The sequence below is a fragment of the Rissa tridactyla genome, chromosome 8 (genome assembly GCF_028500815.1).
Source record: "Rissa tridactyla isolate bRisTri1 chromosome 8, bRisTri1.patW.cur.20221130, whole genome shotgun sequence".
Classification (NCBI taxonomy): domain Eukaryota; kingdom Metazoa; phylum Chordata; class Aves; order Charadriiformes; family Laridae; genus Rissa; species Rissa tridactyla.
In genome coordinates this window covers 28,263,799-28,281,720 of record NC_071473.1, presented here as the reverse complement: position 1 = coordinate 28,281,720, position 17,922 = coordinate 28,263,799, and the positions used below count along the sequence as shown (strand labels likewise).

Here is a 17,922-nt window from a genome sequence, read left to right as displayed (position 1 = left end):
AGACAGATCCCAACCTTTGCGCGCTACCATCTCCAATTCAGTCACATTTTTACACTGACTGGCAACTAGGGATGAGTTCAGGTGCCAAAACATTGCTGTCAAATGCCATTTTAGAAGCCCGAAGATAACCCTGCCTGGTAAGCAACTGCTACTGCAGAAGGGTAAGAGTCTGCTCCAAGTGCTGCATCATCTCTGTAAGCTCCATGTGGATAATCTGCATATCCAAAGACAGCTAAAATGACACCAAATGCCCACGTTTAGGCAACTGAGCTGTTCCCTAGACATACCTAGCTCTGTAGATAAAGAAACAATTGCTTACGATGCTGCATTTCTATAAAAAGATGGAAATCATTGCAATCAGACCTGAAAAATACCCCTGCGTGTAAGAGAAAGTGGTATCAAAATGTCAAAGCTGGAACTACAACAGTTAATCAATTATCTTCAGGTTCCAGTTACCCTCAGGGGGAGATAGTACCTTCAGGTCAGTAAATATCAAATGGTGCTTTTCTCTATTACCTTTGTAACCCTAAAGGAAAAACCAACAGAATCCTCACCTCCAACTTTGAAAATAAATCCTTTATAAATACTTGTACCTTGAAAACAAAATATCTCTGTTATAGAAAAGCTTCTAAACCCTCAGATGGCAGTTTTTAATCCAGGACTCTCTATAAAAAAAAGCTTCTTTACACCTGCTGTAAATCTCCCGGATTCAGGTGGTTTCCTAATCCCATAAAGCTTCTACGGTGAGCCTCTGCCATACTGTAAGGCAGTTGCTGGGGGGGCTTAGCTAGAAGCCCACAGCAATTCCCAACTACGGTTTGCTTTTGGGCCCATCCGTAAGCAACAGATAAAGACATGACCCTGGGCTATATCAGACCACCTCGGAGGTGAAACCCATCGTTGTATTTCTCCATTCACTTCAATGGCAGGTAAGAAAACAGCTATAGTTGCAACAAGCATAAATGCATTTTAAATTTAAACGCTTTCTAACAGCACTCAGTTCAGTATCACAGGTAAGTTGAAAAAAAAAAAAAGTGTGCTTTTTAAAAAATCTACTTCTCTTCCATTCTCATCTGTCTTCTCATTTCCTTTGATTCTCTCAACACTCCGTGTTAAACTATGGCTTCATCTTTCCTCTCCATCCCTCTCTGCACTTAGCACAATCTTCCAGTTCTTGCACACAGAATTCTTCCTCTACCTTCTCTCTCAAATCTCTCCCTAAAGTTCTCTGAATCTTCACCATCATTAATTTACCCATTTATGATGTCCTAATTTTCTGTGATCTCAGCTGTTGCTCTCCCTTTGCTTGACAATAACATCTTCAGTACAAGACAATAACACGATCTGTACTTTGTAAAATACCAGGAATATTGTTATGTGCTAAGAAAAGGAAAGCTTACAAAAAGAGGTGATGTTTTTACTATGCTAACTAGTACTGCTGGAGAAAATAAACACACTTTTGTGCTTTCACCAGGTCACCATCATGTTTTTCAGGACATATAAGAATCATGCAACTATTAGCGCCTGAAAGTAACCACACAGTCTAAATCACGTGCAACAAAACACAGAACAATAATAAAAAATTAATAATAAGCAGTTCTCTAATTAGACTTCTTTAACGAGTATTTTCATTTACATGACTTTCAAACACAAGAGAGGCTAAATAATTGCAGTCTTCCTCCCAGATTGATCTGATGATTTAGTTACATTGTGAGGAAATGCCTTAAACAAGATCCACCAGTACAGCACAGTCACCGAGTCCGTTATAAAAATCCGTTACGTTAATTCTACAGGACAAATTTGAGAAGATCCAGGCATTTTGAAGAAAATTACAGGAAGGCTACCACGTCCAGAACATACATCGCTTTTCTGTCAAGCAGGGAGATTGTGTTTGACTTCCCTCTATTTCTGTCTTTTCTTGAACCGAGAGGCCAACACAGAATTGAGCACATAAAAATCAACAAGACAGATGTCCCAGGTATGACCAAAAAGTGTTTGTGTAAAGGCCTAAATGCAAATTCACTTTTACTGAGTTAAAAGGAGCCTGAAGCAGAGTCTCCATTCAGCATTATTAACAACAGATTCTTCTAAAAAACTAGAGGAAAACAATTAAATGGATTCCAAATAAAATTTAAACTGAAAGTCAAGATAATTAACTCCTTTTCAAAAGACAACATCCATCTGAAATACGATAAGCCCATAACCTAGGAGAAACAAGAAATGAGACCAGAGTGAAGATCAGTGTAGAATTACTTCTTAAAATATATTTGAAACCTTTTGGTTAAGTTTCCATCTTACTCCAGATAGAATTTGTTGACAGCGCTGTTCTCAGGAGTACCAAAGCAGGTAAGTTTACAGTTACCCTAATTCACGTTTTTCAGAGGATTTTTATTCTTCTGAAAGTCATGATTAGTTAATTTCTTATGAAAAAAGCTAAGGTGAGATGGCTATCAAAGCATTCAGAGTTTTAATGATCTTTCTTGATTCTAATAATCATTCTGTGCTGCCAACTCAGAGAAACAATATTCTACTGAGGAAAAGAATTATCTTCATATGTCAACTATGTGACAGCTGACATCCTACTGAACAAGCTCTCTACTTTGAGTCGTCTCACTTAAAACAGCTAAACTTCTGCAACTGGGATACTAACTCCCTCACACTGCTGCCATCTGAAACTATTAGGATGCTGTTGAACGCGGACATTTGACACCAGAAGGCAGACTGATGTGGAAATACAGAAGGAAACTGAAAACTGTTCACATTACATGAATGCTGAAAGAAAATTAAGGGTACACAGGCACTCAAAATTAAGAAACATAGGGCAATCTCTATGCATGTACATCAGGAATTAAGAACATTTCACAGACTCTCCAAAAAGAACCTCTGCTCATTTGTTGTCCTGAGTGTGCCCATTCTGGTGATGAATTACGTACGGTTAGGGAGTAGAAGAGACTCCTGTAGGTAGAGCCTTGCTTCCTTTGTCACAGGAATTGGAGGATAAGTATGGTGTGAGCCAGAAAAATGTAATAAAGAAAGAAAAATCTCTTGGGTCGTAACATCTCAATGCTGTGTTAAGACTCAGATCCTTTCCTCACTTCTGCTCAAAAGTTGCTATGTAAAACCAGCCACATCACTTACATCACTTAAAAATTCCAAGAGTAGTCACTTGAGCTTTCCTTACTATACAGCTGCCTCTATTACAGCTGGCGACTCAATATGAAGAAATGCAGAATTACTTACAGTTGCAATTAAAGGAATTCAAGAGTTTTATGTGAATATTAAAAATAAAATAAAACAAAATAAAGCAGGTCACAGGTGTCTCAAACCTGGCTTTCAAACTGAGCAGTACTTCTGACCTCAATCTCCTTGTGCTCTCTTTCCCTGGTTAATAATAATTCCCCATCTCAGTGGGGTGTTATGAAAATCAATTAACATCTGAAGCACTGAAATACTGTAGTGATAGAGTCCCACAGAAATGCCAAAGAGGAAAATAATAACTTCATCCTCCAATCCTGATCTGAATGGTATACAGTAAGGCACAAGGTTACACAATGAAAAATAATAAGGGGGAAGAAAACAAACAAACAAACAAAACCCAAAAAAGCGCTGCCCATTAGATAAGTACTATTCCTTCTGTACACAACAAGGCAGAGATCCTGGGAAAAAGACAATCCAAAATCACAGAATCATCTGTGATCAAGAATATATCATTATGCATATGAGTAGGCAATTTTCATTCTGTACTTCTTAACTTCCAAAGGCTTATCTCTAATCTTATTTGAACCCCTTCAAGTTTGGTTTTATCACCTACACTTACATGCAAAAACGATATAATCTGTATGAGCTGGAGACTCAGCACGAGTTCACCTGACTGGACCCATTTAAAAGATCTGTATCTCTCAAACAGCTGATTTTGCATTAAATTGTCCTGCCCGTGCTTCATCTGTTCACTAGCTAAAAATAGCCGGAATCCAGAGTACCAAGAGAAGTAAGAAAAGAGGAAAAAAAAAAAAAAATCAAAACGGGCTTTCAACATCTAGAATTACCATGCCCTGGAAATCTGGTGCATCATGCTTCTTCAGCATTAGATACAGCGATTTTCCTACATGCTGTACGGAAAGCAGAAACTCCTTGGCTGCCAGGTGTTCATCACTCTTGTTTAGCCAGAGACGTACCATGTGGGAACACACCAGCTACTGGCAGGAGGAGTTAGAGGTAGCCTCAATTAATCCATGCTTCTGAAAATCTGTAAATTTAAAAACTGACTTGCCAAGTGCACATTATTCCACATTATGACATTGTTTCAGTACTCCAAGTATTTTGTTGAGGGAACAGATTTTTTGCATATTGCTTATTTTGTTCCTTCAAGTCCTTTGTGGCCTTGTGTACAGTTCCACACATGGGAATATGAATAATAACTTTAAATTCTCTAAAACACAATCACAAATAAACAGCAAATATAAAATACACAAAACAGATGAGGTCAGGCAGGATGGGTTTGAAATGAGCTGCATAACTGGCATGTAGCTTTGCCCCTCGTTATTAAGGATGACTTCCTAAACTCATGCTTTCAGTGAAACCTGGCATCACATTGTGCCAGCCGGCTTTTGTCTTAGGTTTGCTCTTGTTTTTAATAGCTATTACTTAGGAAGGTTGGCCTCTCCGGAAGACGAAGATATGCTAGACCAAGTAAAAGGCACGTTATTGAGTTTACTCATCACACACAACATACACACAACATCGTTTTCCATACACGTTATAACCCTCCAAGTAGAATGTCATATCCAAGAAAATCCCAGATTCCCTGCCAATCAGCATTTGGGGGAGGGGAGAATCAATAGCTCTTCCTTTAAAAAATATTGAATAAAAGAAGTTTGGCTCAGTTCTTCTCCAGCATTTTTGTAATACATACCTTGTAGTTCAGCTCTTTTCTAAAAATAGATTTTTCTTTCAATCATCATCAGCTTTTATTCAGCTGAGAGCATATAATACTCAGAGAGTTCTAATTAACAGAGAAGAAGAAATTGAGAAAAAGCAGGGGATTATTCTTTAGAGACTTTTTTTTTTTTTAACAGTTAACTATCAAGATATTTAAAGTGAACATAGTATTTAGGTTAGTTCAGTAAACACACAGGTCAACTGAACTTTGCAAATTCTGGCTCACTGTCAGCTGTATTTATTGCTGCTTAGGCAAAACTGCTTTCTACAAGCAGAAAGAGACCCAACAGTCCTATTGGACATGGGGCCAAATCAATACTTCAAATCTGAGCAGTCCAGGGCTTCTGGATCTAAATTTATTGTCAGAGTCCCTCTTCAGCATAAGATTTTGCATTACTAACATAGTTCTGCCCAAGAAAGCAGATATCTTCTTTTAGCAAATTATCTCCCATTCTTCTCAAGCTGGGTTTGACGAGGTAGCGGGCAGCTGCCCATGCCTCAGACTTTTAGAATTCCCAAGACTGGATCCTCAAAAGGGCATCTACAACATGCCCCTTTTTAGACTAGGAATGCAAAATTATCAATCACTTCTAACTACCCAATTCTTTAATTGTTAAAAAGCTTATGGGCAAGGACCCTAATCCTTTTAGATACAATACCGCTGGGATTGCACTGGTCGTTAGCTCCGCATGAACTATTCTATTATTTATGTGATCACCCATACCAGTGCCAAGGAAATGGGGAACTATGCTCATTTGGAAAGGCTGTCACTGTATTTCTTTCAACACTTAAGTCAATCTTAAAACCTCTTGAGAGGAAGAGGAGACCTGATGAGGACACACTGACCAACTGCCCAGCTTGAGGATTTTAACCCTCCCAGAAGCTGATGCTGGTATTTTTCACCTACGAGATGCTGGAGAAGGTAGACTTGGACTGTAGAGAAAGACAACTCCAGGATTCTTAAAGATCTCACAGAAGAAAAAGGTAGTACTAAAATAATAAAGATACCTATGTAAATATTATTCCATATGTAGCTATAAAAAAGAAAGAGATATTGTAGCAGTCCCAGAGGTAAGGCAGAAACAGCTCAGATCTTAACAGGGTTGAGCTGTCAATCAGCAACAGACTAGATGACATTTTTCTGTAAAAAAATCACAGCAAAACTACATCAGACACAAAGCAATCAGTTCTGCATACACTCTCTTGTTCTGAAAAACAAAGAATATCCATGACCTTTACTATCTTTGTGTTTTGTTTTCCTCCCCCCTCTCCTATTCCGTACAGCCTCCCTCCCTGGTATGCTACTGATACATAATTTATTCTCCCTACTCTGCCATATCCTCTCTGAAATACGTTGTCAAAAGAAAAACACTGTTTGTGCTGCTGGGCAAGAGATCAACTTTTGAATGCACCAGGCTCAACCTTTTGCCATGGGCGTTTCAGAGTCACTCTCCAACACTTCTCTTGAGTGCTGGCTGATCTCCCACACGAGGGAAGGTGCCCTGTCCACCAGCAGACGGAGTTTGAGGGGCCTTCCCGAATGATGCACAGCTGGCATGAAGGGCCACACACGTCTGTTTGTAGGTATCACAGTATTTCAATTTCCATTTTATTATGTTTGGCGTTTTATTTGGGCAGATACGATATCCAGCATTCTTTTGTTAAAGGTTAGAGAGAATTTTTTAAGCACCGGATTTTGTCTTAGGTGTACTCTTGTTTTTAATACCTATTATTTGGGAAGGTTGGCCTCTCCAGGAGACGAAGATACATCAGACCAAGTAAAAGGTATGCTATCCAGTTTACTCCTCATCATTTCATTTTTTTTTAACTGAAAGTATATAGGCACTATCTTGTGAACAAACAACTAAACAGGTAATCCACAGATGTATCAATGTAGCAAGTTAATTTTGTCCAAGTTCCTTCTGGTTTGATAATTTTTAGATGAGGTTTCTGATTATGTCTCCTCTGTTAGAGACACAACTGCATTTGTAAAGGTTGGAAAAAATGTTCTTGTGATTAATCTGCAATTTGAAATTCAAATATTTCTGACTACCACCAACTCATTGGGTAATTTCCAGAAGCAACTGGAAAGGTAAGGCCTGCTTCTAACAAACAAAAAATAGAGAAGGAGGCATATTTGAATTCTTGACTCCTATTTATCTACCTTAATTGATGGTGCTACAAATATTACTTCAATTTTAAACAAATGCCTAGAAATCTCCACTACAAGCATAAAAAAAGAAAAAGACAGTTACTGCTTAAAAAAAAAAAAAAAAGCTTTAAAAGGAAACTTCTAAAAACCTAGGTCTTAAAAATTTCCTGCAGTGTCACTGACCCAGTTGATACCTCTCTAGTCAGTGTTTCTTTCAACACCTTTTTACAAATTCTGAAATTAAACCTACTTTTGGCAAGCAAAAGATGACATGATCAATGTAACTGGTCCATTTAAGATTGTAAAGAAAGCATCGCTTTCCGGAGTTGCTTGACTTTTCCTTTTCAAGCCAAGCGGCTCCAGGTTTAAGAAAGAATTCTAACAAAATTCATAGATGCATAGGGCCTCCTAACACAGCCTAACCTTTAGCACCTGTATTGCTCGCTGTTGGCAAAATGTTAATAAAAAGAGAAAATGCTGTAATATCAAGGAAGTTTATCTGGTTCAGTAATGCTGATTTTTAACAAGGAGGAAATGCCTTACGGCACTAAGCAGATAAAGATTTGCCAATACATTGACTTTAAAAAGCTTCTTAAGCTTTTATTTGTTGAAGTGCGTAGACTGTTTCTTCAAAAAGGAAACGTCTGCCCCCATCTTCTTAAACAATGGAGTCCTTCCAATAATCCAGACAGAGATGCTTCAGCAAGACCTGTGGTCAGCTGTAATGTCTGCAATAAGTAAAAAACACCAACCCGGTTTCCTCCCTGATCCACTCCCTGACAATTGAAGCAAACATTTGATACCCTGGATGCTTTCATTTTAATACTTGCTGCGACAACACCACCTCAACGTTCTCTTTACTGTGAAAGCACCCTGTTATTTGGAAGTACGTACTTCTTTGAACCACCCGTCTTCCAGAGCTATTAAGATCAACAAGCCCATTATAGAGTAAACTTCTCTATTCTTTATATAAGAATCCAAAATCTGGTGATTTTATTGACTTGACAGACCTTCGTATCACTCAACATTGACATCAGACTATAAGACCAAAGACTCTGGCTCTTTTGGAGCATATACAATCAAAATCATTTTTTGACAAGATCTTAACGTCTTTACTTCAGTCTCAGGGATCAGTCCACCGGAGAAGATGAAGGCTAGCCGGACAGCTAGGGAAAAGGGCAGAAATACAAGCACACAGTTTTCATCCCTGCAGTCATAAGGTGGATCACACATTTGCAGTCATAACATGGATCAGTTCTATTATTCAGTTATGATAAGGTCCACATTAAAAGCCAGCAACCACGTAACATTTAAGCAAAGGTGAAGTTTAAACACCACCGCCCTCAAGAAAAACCACACAGCTGGATTGAGGCCAAGTGTGTTTTCTTACTATACTTTCCAAGCGTCACCATCGATTAAACACAAATTTATAACGTGGAGGGTTTGTTTACCGTGTTACTAGATCATTACATTTAACACAAAGAAAATCATTTCCCCATTTTTTCAATAAGCTTGCTTACACAGACAGTTAATTCTCACACAAGTTCTACTGCAAAGTCTGTCAAAACCCAAAACCCACCTACAAAAAGAAGCCAGAAAATTGAATTGACTTAGTAACTTCCTTGTCACCATATCCTTTTCACCTCCAAGAACGTCTCAAAAGATATTGGCAGAAGAAGGAACAAAACGGGCATCCCGTAATCAGGTCTGACAGAAAACTAGAAAGAGACAAGCGGTACCTCCCACAGGGCTCGGCAGGTCTGCCGGGAAAGGAACTTACTTGGAACTTCTGAGGCCTTCTCAAAACTGCCAACAAAAACAACTCCTCATAAATCAAGAGAGATCAACTTAAGCTGCTGTCTGCAAAGGCATCCTCCAGAGATGTGCAACTGGAGGCACTTTTTTGCTGCATAATAAAGGATAACATACTGAGACAAGGTTACAGTGAAGGGGCAACCTTGATTCAGCTTTTCCTCCTCTGTTTTTTTCCTCTTGGCTTTCCAGACAAAATACTTCTCATGAAATTTTGTTACTTCATTATATGTATATTCATCCGAGATGAAGAAGAGGCTCCGACCTGTAGTTAAATGACATCAAGTGCTTTGTAAATGTGATTACAACAGGCTGGTGAACAGCAAAACGGGGAAAAAAGTTCTGTCAGAGACTCACTGTGCAAAACAGTCAATGGACAACGAGCAGCAGCAAGCAGGGACTGAGACATGGGACAGAGAGAGGGAAACAGAACCAAACAGAAGGGACAGAAATGAGGACAAGAAGAGGTGGTGAAATGAAGAGGACCAAGAAGAAATAAAACAAGATAAAGGATGGGAGAGAATAGAGGAGTAGCAGATAGATTGTATTTAGTCTCATTGACTCATAAAAGGAAGCTATAAATCAAATATCTTCATTTAAATCGATGAAAATCAGTTTGAAAGAAAATCCAATTTAGTTTTATATTATGCAGGCTATGGAACTTTTAAAAATCTAATTAAGGTACTAGATAGGTGAGAAGGCTTTTTTCCTTTTTAAGAATTATAAACATATACTAGACTTAACCCTACTGTTTCGAGAATTCTTGAACTCCTACAATATACAGCTGATGTAGATTTAAATTTAAACTTCTTAAAGTTGCTTATCTACTTTGGACTTATTTAAGTGCATATTGGCTTTTTTTTTTTTTGGATGCTACTGCTCACTTGACTTAATCATCGCAGCTAGAAAGCACGATTGAAGAAAACATTGCATGGACTGCAATACTCTGTAATCTGGATACTTACAGGTATTACTGAAAGGAATACAGATAACAAATGTTCAGTCTTGTTTTCATTACTCTATCTGACAAGCATTACTGTATCCTGCACTATACTTCACCATCACGTTTCTTAACAGACTTGCAGATCTCATTTGGTTATAATGTGCAATCCCTTATCTATTTGACTTTAGCTCACCCACACTTAACCTACAGTGTTTTAACAAGGTATTTACCACTTTTATCACCATATATAGCTGATAACTTGCAATTGGAGGAAATATTAATCAAAAGACCTACTTAAAAGTGCATAAATGTGTATTAGAGAATATTGCAAATGAAGATGCCTTCTTACTACTTCCAAATCTACAGTTCTATAACATCGCATGTTCATTTATACACACATTTCCATCCATTTATGAGTAACATCCATATTTATGAGCTGCATATTGTTTATATTTTTTTCTATTTTCAGAGGGCATTCCTTCTGGAATACTTAGGAGCCGTTAGGAATCTGTGGGTTTACAGACAAATAGCCTATATTACTTCAGATCATTCATCTCATAAAAATGAGATCCATCCATGTTTTAGAGTGCTCAACATGGAAAGTTCAATCTAGAAGGTAAAAGGCAATTTATTATGCTCTTTTTCATAAATTGGTATTTACTACTGTTTTAAAACTAAATGCCATGTAGGTTTATAAGAATGTGTATATCATCACTTTCAAGGAGCATATAGCATGGTCAAAGGATTAAATAAGTCCCGGAGAACATCACATGCTTCTCAAATACATTCTTTTCCCAATGGCAAGGTAAGGACTAAACTATAAGCACAACACTGTTTTACAAAAGTTATTCTTAATGCTGACAAACATAAACAAATTAATATCAAAAAAGAAGTAACAACAAACTGATTATCAGGACAGCCGATACCCTTTCCTTAACATATGATGTGCATCTAAATTTAGACACAAACAACAACCAACCCTATGTATCCAATTTGTGAAACCTGGACTCTTCTCACATAGATTATGGTAGACTGGCTAAACGTTACTTTGGAAGCGCCTTCACTTCAGGCAAAAACCTGCAGAGCAGTTCAGTGGAGGAAGAAATCTCCGCTCCATCAAGGAGTCTCCTACTGAATCACGGCTTACTGAAAACTGGATGTGCTGCTGCCAGTTGGTGAAACTTTAGTTCATGTGTAAGAAACAGTGGAAAAAAATTAGAACAAAACTAAACAACTGTAATATACCATCATAAGAACTGTGACACAGCTATCCCACTACATTACTGTAACAAAATCTGATCTTTGGAGCAGAAGGATGACAAAGCTGTACAGCCCATTGTGAATGGCATCTCGTTTTGCTGCCTCACACAGGTATCTAATGCTTTTGGTGGTAAAAAGGGCATTTGGACAATGCCCTTAATAATACGCTTTAGCGTTTGGTCAGCCCTGAAGTATTTGAGCAGTTGAACTAGATAATTGTTGTCAGTCCCTTCCAACAGAACCGCTCTACCCCATTCTATTCTAAAGCTTCAAAGACACGACCCTCACACTTCCACTTAGCCCTCCAATCTTAGAATTCCTGACTAATATTTTAGTACAGCACAAAGCCTTCCAAATCACAGAAAACTATTTGAGGGTAGATAACCCATACAAGCTCAGAGCGCAGTCAGAGGGACATTTCTACCAGGGGAAGGACCAGCTTAGTGGAACACAAACACATCCCCATTTAGAAAAAGAAAAGAAGAAGAAAAGAGCATGTTTCTTTTGGGACATGCTGACTGGCATGGGGCAGCATTACGGGGAACATTCTCAATGTGGATTTTTGGCATCATAAAACTCCCCAAACTGCTTTTTAACTATGATGCAGAAGGCAGATGTACCTGATCTAGCAATCCATCTAAGTGACCTTATTCTTACAAAAAACAGACTAATTATCTTAACAGGCAGAACAAACGCTGATCAGGGCATTAGCAATATTGAGTCTTACCAGCGCTTTCACCTTCTCAAGATCAAGACAGAAAACTAAATTTGTTGTTCAGAAAAGTGGGTTACAGGCTCTCAAGGACAGATCAAGCAGAGGGAAAAGATTAAACTCTCACTATATAGATGTCTGTCAAGATAGAATATAAAAGATGGAAAACACGTAAAATATATAAGACCAGATCTGATTCTAAACAGAATATGATCCAAAGTTTTCCATTAAGTACCTGCAGCTTTTTCTGCAAAGAATCAGTAAGCGTAAAGACAGATTGCTATTTATAGGCAAACCAAAAATGTGTGTCCAGCAAACGCCTGGAGTCTCTCACTCTTTTGTTCTGCTTAGTACTTTTCTATGTGACAGGTACCATTTTCCCTAGTTTGCTCTTAATCGGAAAATATTTTATCACCAAAGATTGCAAAAGCATTTGACTTGACATGTAGTTCCTTGCAAAGCTATCAGAAAAGTATGGTATCCTATTAATAATGAAAATTTAAATAAACAAATTAAAATACATGTCTCAGACTAAGGTAGGAAGCTATTCATTTAATAAAATCTCTCTGCACATTGTTGGTGTGACAGTGGCTCAATCAGCAGTTAACAACATTAAAGTTCACAGCCTGCTATTTTTAGTTCAGCCTTACTTTGTGTCATAGGAAAAAAGAGAAAATATAGAAGTTCAGCCTGAAGACAGATTTTAAAATTATCTCTACAGTTTTCCTGCAGCTAAATTTGCTGTTTCAAAGCAAGCAGTAGAAAAATGATCTAAAAGTTCTGCCCAATCTGAGAAGCAGTGTCAGTTACAAACCAAAAAACCTGAAAATTAAATTATATGAAAATTTAAAAAAACCAAAAAGCAAAGAAACCCAAAAACCAAAACATGTGTGGGGAAGGTATGGTTCCAGCTGTAAAACTCCAGGGATCTATCATATCTAATCTATCATGATTGCAATTTTTAAGTTATACTCTACCGTTTAAAGAGTTCATCCCAAATCAAAATGGTGGGGAGAAAGAGAAGAAAGGGCACACCACACATTTAGCACTCCTGACTTCAGTCTCAAAGACAACTCAAACCCAGGAGAGGGCAGGTGCTGTTTCCATCTTGCCTCTGATAACACACACAAAAATTGCAGGTTCACAATGACCAGGAAACATCTTAATTCAGCCTAGTTCCCAGCTGACCTAACGATTATCCCTGCCTCCAGGAAGCACATTTTAGGTTGGGCTACAAAGAGGAAAAAAACAACCCACCACGATACAGCCATGAATCAAAATATTTTTTTTATAAGAAAAAGGATCTGATAGCACTGATTGTCCCTAATTCTCAGGCCCATCATATAATTCATCAATCAATCAACATTTTAGATTGTAATTATATTTCTCAGAAAATATTACTCTTTGCAGTGAAAATAAGTCAATCATAATTTAAAAAGTAAAAAAGGCACGCTATCAAAAAGTATTTCCTTCTCAGGCTATTTGTTAAACTAGGCTTTTTTACTTCTAAGCATAGAATTTCCTGTAATTCTTCCTGATCTACCCTCTCCTGCTTTTATGTCCTTTAACACATAAACCCAAAATACTAATATATAAAATACTAACTGAAAAGAAGTATTTGTCATTCCATTTGCAAATCACACAATTGCCTATCATTCTTAGTCATCCTAGATATGTCAAGTATTCTAGCTTCATATACATAATGCATAAAACTTCAAACAAAATAGCTTTTGCTTTGGATTGTTTTTCCCAGTGCACCATTCCAAGAAAGCAATATAATACACTACAAAAGGGCAATACATTAAATTTGCAGAGGGGTCTTTTATTTGTCTTTGAAATTATTCATTATGAACAAATGCTCCAGAGCAGACCTCATCAATAATTGACAGAATGATAGGAGGAACCTCGCAAGAGAGAAATAAACCGTATGGGGAAACCTCTGAAGAAAAATAAGGAAGAAAACGCTCACAAACTACAGTGGTATGGGTTAAGATAACATTCCCACTCCTCTCTGACACTGTGATTATCACCGGGTGAAGTATTAAACCCAGCATGGTGTTTAAAGTTGGTAGAGGTCTCTGTCTTCATAAAATAATACAAAACTGACAACTGACACAAGAACGTTACATTCAAAGTACACGGAACGCACACTTTAAATACAGACTGAAGTGCATTACTCTCACTGCAGGTACAAAATAAATACATTTTTCAAATGTATTTTTCACATTTATTTCCTAGTGGATCACCTAGAAACATGTCAATGATGTTGCAAAGGGGTTTTTTTTTGAGAAGACAAGCATGTATTTCTGCATCTTTGGCAGCAGCGTAAAAATACAAAAAACAAACCCTGAAGTATTTGTTAATTTGTAGGCCAATAACTCTTCATGCTTCGTTAGGCTTACTACTTATTTTACAGCTGGCTCCCAGAGAGAGGAGGAGAGAATCCCTCTCAAATGGAGAGGCAACAATGGCAGGTTGATCGCTGTGACCACAGGAGGCCCCCGTGGCAGCCACCACCCGTCACCTTGAAGAGAAAGGGACAGAGCCCAGTAAGGGATTTATTCCAACTCGCCAAAGTAAAATGGAAGTAACAGCATTCTTTGAATCCAGGAATTGTCCAAAACTCACATTTTCAGCAGGTACTAATTGCACTGCACGTGGTTCAGGGCTGCCGCAGCCCGGTGCTGCCCCTCCCTTTGGCCACGCATCCCCACACACCCCCTTCAGCCAGCGCCAGCACTTATCCAGTCGTACGCCCAGCTAATCTAGGCCACAGCTACCCCAGAGGAAAATATATCATTAATTTCCATCCAGGTCAGCTCCCTGATGTCTGTTCCTGGCCCCAACAGAGCTGTGGAGACGAGGCAGGGGAAGCGGGAGGGTTAGGCCGCAGCCGCCCGGACTCACACCGGCTTCAGCCACCAAGGCAGCTATCTCTACCTACCGGCTTCTCAAAAAGCAGCAGTCCTGTGCCACATCATATTTCATGTGGGACAGAGTTTAAAGAACCTCTGCATCTGAAAGTGCTGGAAAGAGCACTTGGCACAGAAGCTGCTTCCCAAAACGAGAGCTCGGGCCTGGCACGGTTCGTCAGGAGGTTTGTCACGGAACCTCCCGGGTTCCCTGCGCGCCCGCTACATTCACTCCTGTCACTTAAAAAAAAAAAAAAAAATCCAAAGAATTCCATCTTATGAAGCACTGTAGGAATGGTCACCTGTCACCAAAAAAAGAGATGGGGTTCGCCTGACTCTTGGCAGCTGATTACATCTATTAACAGTCAGTAACGAGTTCCAGGTGCCTCCCACCCTCACCCAGCACTCCCCGTAACAACGCTTCTTCCACAAGTTCGCCCTCTGCTCAAGAAAGTTGTCTGCATCTCTAGCGATCAATACTGATTTATTTTCTTCCTTTAAATATTTTAATGTATTTCAATTTTATCTCAGACAACAGTATTTTTAATGTACTTCTAAGCGCAGTGATAACATACCACAGTATTTCCTAGTTTTGAAAATGCATTGAAACCAACACACTTGAAGCTTTAAAAAAAAAATTACATGGCAACCAGTCTGGCACACGAGAGCCAAACTTGGCCTAAAGACTCCACTGCCAGGTAGCTGAAGCCAAAAATAAAAAGCTCAGCTACAAAGAAATGGAATCCAGCCAAGTTAATTTTGTACGAAACTGCACAAAATAAGAGGGCAATACACCACGAGAGAATTGGATTTCAAATCTCTAATCTTTTCTGTGAAAGATGTACAATACTGACAGCACAGATGGCACCGACTCACTCCTAATCAAAACTAATGAAGTTGAACTTGATACACAACCCTTTAATGAGCAGAATGTATTTTTGTTTTCCCATCCATTTGAAAACTATCACACAGCAATGAAATCATTAAGCCACACATTAAATGCACAATGTATCATAACAGAGGTAGTATTTTATGAACACCTGAGAAAGTTAGTAGCAAATGATGAGAGAGAGATATTTAGTTGAATTGTAGGTGGCTTTCCTGTTCCAATATAATGTTTAATTAGTATCACATCCTATTAATCTTTAAAGGAAAAAGTCTTGTTCAGTTTTGTTATTTTTAAAAGAAACTTTACAAGGCATGCTTAAAAAAAAAAATACATTCCACTCATTAGCATTTAAATTCATATATTGTACATACCCAGCAAAAATCATGGTAATGAGTTTGGTGACATTTCACTTTACTAGCCGCTACAGCATTAAAAATCTGCACGCTTGAGGGTCAGAGAGAAATGAGGGAAACACGTGGAACAACTAGCCGGACTTACCATGTCTGGATCACTATGTCAGTGCTGCGCTCAGTTCAAAACTAAAAAGCCTGTGTTTTTACTGGGTTGTCTTTAGTCCTTTTTAAAATAAAAATATAAAATGCTTCATAACAAATAATATTAACTACTCACAAGAAGACAGAATTAGTGCATGGCTTACGGTCAAAAAACTAAAGAAAATCAATAGCAAATTGTGAAATCAGATGAAATAAGAAAATTCACCTCCAGCACAGACTACGTACAGTGCATTATGCCTCCATTTGGAGTTATCGACAGCGTCGTGTCTCCAACTCCCTGTTACTCTCTAAAACATGGCTGTGCTGCTCGGCGCTGCCGGGGAGAAGGGGGAGCCTCCGGCACCGCAGCACAGGGGCCCGACTGAGCATCAGGCAGGCGCTTGGCACAGAACAAAAAAAGGCAATGGTAACTGGCAGTGGAGATAAATTTGCTTGGATAATACAAAACTTAAAACAATCTCTGTTTGTTCTTCCTTTTCACAGATTCCTCGCAGCCCAAAGCCTGGGATTTCAGGATTGCATGCATCTCATTGCGCAAGTTCCACTGCTTTGGTATAAAATATTGTTTACAGCTCTTGATACAAATGCCATCGAAACCAAAATCAACCCTATGTATCTAGGCTAAACACTGAAAAAACAATGTTTCATCTGATCTGATTAAAAACAAAAACAAACCCCAAACTTCATTATAAAAACAGTAAAATTAGTAATTTTAAAAAACCCTGACCAACTGAATTCCTTTTGTGCAAAAAAGCAAGAGCCAGAAACACAGTACAAAAGGTACCTTTAATATAATAAAGACATCCCAGTTAGCATTTTTTATTAATTATTTTCATAAACATATATTGTGCCTTGCAATTAAGATGCTGCGTGCCTGAGTTGCCATGACAGCACAACTTCCACAGAACAATAAATTCTTCCAGCTCAGCCACGAGCAGAGCTCTAAAGCAGCCAGAAAGGCTGGATTTGGAAGGTTTGCGGGGCGACCGGTGGAGATGGGGCAGAAATCAAGGGGGGGGTGGGTGGGGGGGGAAGCTTCCACTGTTTAGAAAAACACAGAAATCAATATGATACTAAGTGAGACTTTCGCGTTTCCAGGGTGGCTTCTGAGGAATGCAAATTCTGACTTCCCTCCCGAAATTGTCCCCTAATAGCTAAAACCAGCCCTGACAGACTATTTCAGCAGCCCCAGCTGGGGCAGCCCGGTGGGAGCTATAAATAGTGCCCGCCGCCATCTGCCTGTCCCGTTGCCACGCCAGGCTCGCAGCGAGCCACCAGCCCCGCGGCCGGGGAGCCGGCCACTGCGCAAAGCCACGCTGCACAGCTCCACGTAACGAGGTGAGGAACAGAAACGGCACCGCTGTAATTAACTGCTGGTTTTGTACTCATTACTATACAGACATTGGATGAATGCTAAGGGAACCTGGAAAAGTATAATTAATAACACTGTGCATGGTCCACAGGCACTTTTCTTACTGCAGCATTCAGACACAGCTCCTCATGATGACACCAGTCTTGCTTTCAGTTTCACAGAAATTAGTAATAGATAAAAATAAACCTCAAATACCAACTGCAGTAGCCAAAAATAACCCCGCTGGGGAGACAACTCAAACTTTCTGAATGAGTCAGAGTGGAGAATTCGGTGCGAGTTGAGACCCCCTCCTCCCCTGACCCTCCGCTCTCCTCCCACCACCAGGCCAGCGCACAGACATGGGCACAGACCCTCTTAGTGCTGCTCCGAGCACAAAGAATAACCAGAAAGCATGTTTCCACTTCCAGAGCAATCCAG

At 39.1% G+C, this 17,922-nt stretch overlaps 1 protein-coding gene across 6 annotated transcripts in view; it reads right to left on the bottom strand.

Moving 5' to 3' along the window:
- RABGAP1L (RAB GTPase activating protein 1 like) overlaps positions 1-17,922 on the bottom strand; it is a 261,963-nt gene that overhangs the window by 111,905 nt on the left and 132,136 nt on the right. The window lies entirely within an intron of this gene.